This window comes from Copadichromis virginalis, linkage group LG2, assembly GCF_057382275.1.
Source record: "Copadichromis virginalis isolate Kocher_CV1m ecotype Utaka linkage group LG2, C_Virginalis_male_GT1.1, whole genome shotgun sequence".
In the NCBI taxonomy this organism is placed as follows: Eukaryota; Metazoa; Chordata; class Actinopteri; order Cichliformes; family Cichlidae; genus Copadichromis; species Copadichromis virginalis.
The window spans coordinates 2905147-2913093 of NC_140619.1; positions in this window are offsets into that span (position 1 = coordinate 2905147).

Here is a 7947-nt window from a genome sequence, read left to right on the forward strand (position 1 = left end):
CCTGTTACCGATTGTTTTTTTGTTTTCAAATATGCCATTTGGTTTGAGAACATAATGCTGATTGTAGTCGTGATTTTCTCTACACAACAATTTTTTTGCTTTCATGCTGCAATGACACAGCTCTGCCTGAGCTCTCATATTCTTCTATGGCATGCAAATATCCCACCAGCTCTCTTCCTGATCAGAAATCCTTTTATCCGTTTACAAACACAGCACCAAACAAACACTGCTGCAGCCACCTTTCTATAGAAAATCAATATTCTTTGAAAACATAACTTACAATACAGAGTTTTATGTTTTCTGGCACGAAACGTAATACTGACCATGCTGTATGTACAGCACTGAAGAGACGGGTTGATGCTGATGACAACTTTATTCTTCAGTTATCAAAGTGCTTTCCTCGATGTGGAACAGAGGAGGGATAGGTAAGAAAAACCAGCCTGTGCACTGGATTCTGCTTCCCTCTATAGGCTTTCAATCACAGAGAGAGAGCGAGTTGCACATGTGCATTAGTGAAACTAAAAAGGAAGTGAGAATGCACCACAGCTGAAACAAACTGACAGTAACAGCTTCCAAACATGCAGCCACCACATAGAAAGGTAAAGTCATACTAAGAACCTGATAAATGAAAAGGAGCTAACGGTAAGGTAAAAGTGGTTACTGCTTAAACACTGTGCTAATCCACCACTTTCAATTCATGAGTAATATTAACACTACATCCACTGACAGGTTTTTGTTCATTTTTTGCAATAAATGTCCTTCACAATATTAAGTTTGTTGGGTAAGCAGGTTAAGTTCCAGCTGGAAACACAAACCAGCCTTTTGGGTTGTGTCAGGACATGAAATACCTGCCAAATCTAACCTACTATTCAAACTAGGATTTATGTGAACGTAATGAGATTGAGCTTGATTTATTTACACCAGAGACTAACCCGGGACTAAAATAACTTGTTGCCGTCTCTCGGCTCTTACATCGTGGACTCTTCCATTTCGCAGCGCTCTCTGATAAAGCTCTCAGATGTGGCAAAGTGGTTTTACTTTCTAAGAATTATTGCTGTGTTCAACTGCGTCTTGTGTCAAACTAGCAAAAAGTAGAGAACGCCTTTTGATGTGGAAAGCTGCTAAATTTATCTTTTTTCAATACTATTTGCTTGAAAATTTCTTTCACACGGCAACTGGCAAGGTTTCAAAGGAAAATTAGACTACCCTTTTTATTGTCGGATAACAAGGGTTACAGTTGAAAACAAAGTCACATTCTTATAAAGACTTAATTTGTTGAAATTCACCAACATTAAGAAGGGAACGTAATGGGGTATGTGATGGCAAGCCACACATGGTAAGCTCCACATTTCACCACCAGTTGATTCACTTTAGTTTACTTTGCAGTCACTACTTTAAAATATTCTACTTATTGTTCAATATTGTTTCTTTATTAAATGTATTTATTCTTCCATCACACCTTCCAGTGTTTATATGGTCAAAGTTGTGTTTTATGTTATATTAATACATCTTTCTTTGGGGTTTGGTTTCTTCTGTCTGGCAAAGGGCTGGAAGAGCTGAAGTTTTTGTTTTAAACTTTATTTAACAAACAATGAGTATACAACATACGAACAGATGAAGTATACAAAACAACAGAACATGAACACAAAAAGCCAGGGGTAAAAGAAAAAGGTAACAATTATAAGAATACATGCAAAAATTCACATACATAAATTGTTGTGAGAGCCTTTTTGTTGGTGCAGTCTGATATTGATTGTATGTGCATGTGCACATCCTTAAAATAAAGACAGAAATATGGTGTTTTGTTAGTAAACTTACATTTATGGATAAAAAATTTAGCTAAAAGTATTAACAAATTTATCATAAAAAACATTTATCATACTTCTTGGGGAACTTAAAGAATCTGTGGGGGCGCATGCCCCGGTTCTCTTAATAAAGAAGCAACTGTGAGCTAAACATGGTCTCCGTGGTTCCTTGGTCTTAGGATATCACATATGGCGACGAGGGTAAAAGCCAGGTTTTGCTGTGAAGTTACACCGTGCTAAGTGACTTATGAACTGAGGTTGGCAAGTGGTACAGCGCTAGCATCTGTGGGAAGTGGAGCGTAACCCTCATTGTGGAATAATGGCTACCACTTTGGGCTCGGTGGCACCGTTCGACAGCGAGCTGCAATCCTGGGAGGAATATTGTGAGATTTTGGATTACTTCTTTGTGGCGAATGATATTAAGGAGGAGGAGAAGAAGCGAGCGGTACTGTTGAGTTGCGTGGGCGCACAGACCTATGCCCTGATTAGGAACCTACTCAGTCCGGTCAAGCCAGGGGATCGTTCTTATGCTGAGTTGGTGGGATTGTTGAACAATCATTTTCACCCTAAGCCGAGTGAAATTGTGCAGCGGTGGAAGTTTAACACACGGAATAGAAGGCCGGAGGAAAGTGTGGGCGATTATGTAGCGGAGCTGAGGAAGCTCGCACAGGACTGTAACTTTGGTGACTCCCTGACGGTGATGCTGCGGGATCGTTTAGTATGTGGAATAAGCGACGACAGAATACAGCGCAGATTGTTAGCAGAGGATTCGCTAACATTTGAAAAGGCGCTGAAGTTTGCTCAAGCAATGGAGGCTGCTAACAGAGACATTGTGGACTTGAAGAGCATGACAGAACAGTCGCGATTCACTAAAGGATTAGGAGCCGTGAACAAGATGGAGGACGGCGGCTCGACGTCACAACAGGTTGTCAGGAAGTGCTACAGATGTGGAGGACTAAATCATGTGGCCAAGGACTGCAGGTTTGTTTCAGAAAAATGCCACAACTGTGGAAAGGTGGGACACATAAAAAGGGTTTGCCGAATGAAAATGGAACAAAAAGGAGGGCGTGGCAGACAAGGTAAACAAGCCCATTTCTTGGAAGAGGAGAATGTGGAGAGTGAGGAAGAAGGAGCTGAAATGCACCACATAAAGGCAAGTGTGACTATGTATAATGTGCATGAGGAGATTAGCATCCCAAGGGAAGAACCCATCAGACAGAAGCTAAAAGTAAATGGACAGAATGTGACATTTGAAGTAGACACAGGCTGTGGTTACACTATCATGTCGAAGGAGTCATTTAAAAAACTTTTTGAAGGCAGTAAGGCGCCCAAAGTAAGCAAGTGTGGAATCAAACTGAGAACGTATGGAGGCCACAAGGTACCCGTGTGGGGAGCAGCCCAAGTGCAGGTGGAATTCAGAGACAGTAAGAAAACACTGGATGTGGTGGTGGTTGAAGGGGCTGGAACTAGTTTGATGGGTCGGGGATGGATTAAGGCCCTCCAATTAGACTGGCAACCTGTACATAAGATCGAAGGCGGAGAGGATGCCTTACAGCGGATACTGGCCAGACATGAAACAGTGTTTAAGGATGAGTTGGGAACGCTGAAGGGGTTTGCGGCAAAGATACATGTAGCTAAGGATGCTAAACCGTGCTTCTATAAGCCCTGATCAGTTCCGTTTGCTATGAAAAAGAAAGTGGAGCAGGAACTGGAGAGACTGTTGGAGGAGAAAATCATCCAACCAGTGAAATTCTCAGAGTGGGCCGCACCCATTGTACCCATACTAAAGCCAGACTCCAGCGCCAGAATTTGTGGTGACTACAAACTGACTGTTAACAAGGTGTCGCCTGTAGAACAATACCCCATTCCACGAATGGAGGACATGATAGCGGGGCTGGCGGGAGGAGAAAAATACACCAAGTTAGATATGAGTCACGCATATCAACAGGTTGTACTTGATGAGGAATCTAGAAAGTATGTCACAGTGAACACACACAAGGGTTTGTTTACATACACCAGGTTGCCATTTGGTGTGAGTTCAAGTCCTGCCGTTTTTCAGCGCACCATGGAGAGTGTGTTGCAAGGTCTGACCAATGTCGCAGTGTATCTGGATGACATCATCCTGACGGGAAAGAATGACAAAGAACATCTTCAAACACTGGATGGAGTGCTGCAGCGCTTGGAGGAGGCGGGCCTGCGCTTAAAAAGGAGCAAATGTCAATTCATGGAGAAGGAAGTGACATTTTTAGGACATCGGGTGGATAAGACCGGTTTACATCCAGTGCCGGCAAAAGTGAAAGCAGTGCAGGAGGCGCCACCCCCAAAATCAGTGACAGAGCTCAAAGCTTATTTGGGGTTGTTGAACTTCTATAATAAGTTCTTGCCAAACTTGTCCACACTGTTGGCCCCACTGCACAAGCTTCTGAGAAAGGGGGAACCATGGTGTTGGGGACCAGCACAGGAGAAGGTTTTCGGCAAATCAAAGGAACTGTTGCAGTCAAGCAGTGTATTGGTACACTATGATGAGCAAAAGGATTTAATTCTTTCTTGCGATGCGTCCCCCTATGGAGTGGGAGCAGTACTAGCTCACCGCATGCCAGATGGTCAGGAAAAACCCATTGGGTTTGCATCGCGTACCCTGAATGCAGCAGAAAAGAACTACTCACAGCTGGATAAAGAAGGATTGGCTGTGATATTTGGTGTACAGTATTTTCATAAGTACCTGTACGGCAGGAAGTTCATGATTATCACGGATCATAAGCCATTGATAAGTTTGTTCCATGAGTTGAAGGCCGTCCCTCAGATGGCGTCACAGAGGATCATGCGATGGGCAGTGTTATTAAGAGCCTATGAGTATGTCATTAAATACAGAGAAGGCAAAAATAACAGTAATGCTGATGGTCTGAGTCGTCTCCCTCTTCCAGAGAACCTCCCTAAAGAGGTGGCAGCTGAGGACCAAGTGTTGATGGTAGATCAGGACCAGGAGGGCGTGATGACATCTGAGCAGCTGCAAAGATGGACAACCAAAGATCCCATACTCTCCAGAGTGCGTGAGTATGCTATGAGAGGATGGCCCACTACGCAGCATCCTAATTTTCAGCCCTACAGACAGAGACAACAGGAGCTGAGTGTGCAGGATGGGTGTGTGCTGTGGGGGGCGAGGGTGGTGATACCAGAACGAGGTCGACGCCCCCTTTTGGAACAGCTACATCAGTCACACCCAGGAATGAGCCGCATGAAGGGCCTGGCCAGAAGCTACATGTGGTGGCCGCATATGGAGAATGACATTGAAGACAAGGTGAGGTCCTGCAGTACATGTCAAGAACATAGACACAGGCCACAAGAGGCACCGCTACACCCCTGGGAGTGGCCAGAAAAGCCCTGGAGAAGGATACATATCGATTATGCGGGCCCGTTTTTGGGTAAAATGTTCTTAGTAATAGTGGACGCCCACTCCAAATGGTTAGATGTGTATACAGTTCCATCCGCTACAGCAGCTGCAACCATAGACTGCCTGAGAAATTGTTTCAGCACGCACGGCCTTCCTGAGATGGTGGTCTCAGATAATGCCCAGTGTTTTGTAAGTGCACAAACTAAAGAGTTCATGGCAAAGAACGGAATCACTCACGTCACCTCCGCTCCATATCACCCCGCCTCCAATGGGTTAGCAGAAAGAGCAGTGCAAACGTTCAAAGAACTCATGAAAAAGAGTACTGGAGACACACTGGCAACCAAGTTAAACAGGGCTCTGTTTAGTTACAGAATCACACCACAGTCCACAACAGGGAAGTCTCCCGCTGAGTTGATGATGGGCCGGAAGTTGAGGTGTACTCTTGATCTCATACACCCTGACTTGAAACAAAAAGTGACAGCAAAACAAGATAGCCAAAGACGGTATCATGATAGACATGCCAAGGAACGCATGTTTGTTATTGGAGACACAGTATATACCAGAAACTATGGCAGAGGACCCAAATGGATACCAGGACTTATACAGGAGATGACGGGGCCTGTTTCCTACTTGGTGATGCTGGGCAATGGGACAGTGGTGAGGCGTCACGTCGATCAGCTGTTTGCCCGCCTGGAGCCGTACCTGGCAGCAGGAATGCCTGAAGGCCACCCAGGCGAGCCCCCAAAGGCAGCCCCAAACATCAGCGCTGAGACAGGAGACGAGGATGAGAGACACATAGAGGTGCAAGTTACACCAGTGGTGAAGCCACATATGGAGAGTAGTGATTCGCTGGAATCACCTGCCACTGGGTTACGGCGATCGCAAAGGACCAAGAGAAAGCCGGAGCACCTGAGAGACTTTGTGCCGTGATTACGGTGAACTGTTATAGGTTAACCTAAGACTGTTGGACTAAAGGTTCACTATTCCGGAGTGAAATTTCAATAAAGGCTGGGGACGGGGTTGTTGCATTTTTTTTATAAAGGTGAAGTTTTTGGTTATGGGTATTTTCTGTAGTGATTAAAACTACAGAGTAGTTCCAGTTTAAGGGGGGAGGAATGTTATGTTGTGGCAAGGATTTGTCCACCAGGGGGCAACAGTGGTTGGGGAGCTTTCAGTCTGTGGGGGCGCATGCCCCGGTTCTCTTAATAAAGAAGCAACTGTGAGCTAAACATGGTCTCCGTGGTTCCTTGGTCTTAGGATATCACATTTGCTTTAGCTAAACCAGTATTTAAGTTCTCCCTGTGTCCTTTCAGCAGGTCAGTTTGTACGGACATGGGAGAAAAAAAAATTAAGACGGACTTTTGCGAGATCTGGCAAACGTTTTGCCAGATCTCGCAAAACAAACTCGGGATCTCGCAAAACTTTTGCGAGATCCCGAGTTTGTTCTGTGAGATCTCGCAAACCTTTGCGAGATCCCCACTTTGTTTTGCGAGATCTTGCAAAAGTCCGTCTCCCTGCAGGGCTCCGTAAGTTTGTCTTATGTTTGTTTGAGATTTCATTGTTATTTTGAGTTAAGTTTGTTAAGTTGACCTCTTTTAGTGGTCTGCCTGTTTAAGTTTTTTGGATTTGTTAAATATATTTTTTAATTAAGGCTACATCCACACGTACACGGGTATTTTTGAAAACGGAGATTTTCCGTTTTCGTTTTAAAAAATAATCCCGTCCACACATAAAGGCAGAAATGAAAGAAAACGCTGCTAGGAACATGCCAAACCAACAGGTGGCGATGTAGTCCTAACCGTGCAGAAATGTTGGCCAATCAGAAGTCTAGAAGCCTCGGCGGGAAAAAGTAAACAAAGCTGGGGCATAGAAGCAGAACCGAGTCGTCTGTGTGGACGGACAGTAACTGTGTGTATATGTAAGCATTTAAACACTGCAGAGAGTAGAATTAACAGTAACAGTATTGTAGAAATTCATTTCACCGAAACAATAACGTGGCGCACAGTGTGACGTCAAAAAATGCGCACACCTTTGACGCTGCGTTTTCTCCGTTTTTCTGTCCACACGTAAATGCAAAAAACTGAGTTTTTGAAAATATCCACCCTGGCAGGCGTTTTTAGAAATCTCCGTTTTCAGTGACCAAAAACGCCGTTTACGTGTGGACGAAAGGTGCAAACGCATAGAAAAATCTGCGTTTTCAAAAATACCCGGGTACTTGTGGACGTAGCCTAAGTATACCTGTGTCCTTTATGCTTTACTGCTTGGTCCCTGACAGGGTAATTGAACAAGCAACCAACTAAGATTTTTCTCTTGAGCTTAAAGGTTGATTGAAGAGGATCAACCTGAGCACCACCTCCACAGAGGTTAATGCAGTGTGTTTTTCTTTCCAGCCGGTAAGGTACAAAAGTATTTTTCTTCACATCTTCCACGCCTGAGGCAGGGGAGGAGACTCGCAGGGTGACAGTGGAAAATAAGTGAGAGTGGAAGCTGGGCTTAGTACAAACTGGTGATGGGCAACAGGTGTGCCTGAAGTCTCCAGAAGCTCTGCCTTACCACTGAAAGAGACTGGTTAGTAGCTGCCCACCCACAGTCAGACAGAGGAAGAGAGATATGTGAAAGTTCCCACAGAAAATCACATTGTATGGCTTCCCTCTCTTTAATGCTGGATTATGCAGGGTTCCTTTTATTTGAAACGAACCTAACTGGTTGTGTCAAATACACTGTACACTGCCTCTATCTGGCAACAGAGCT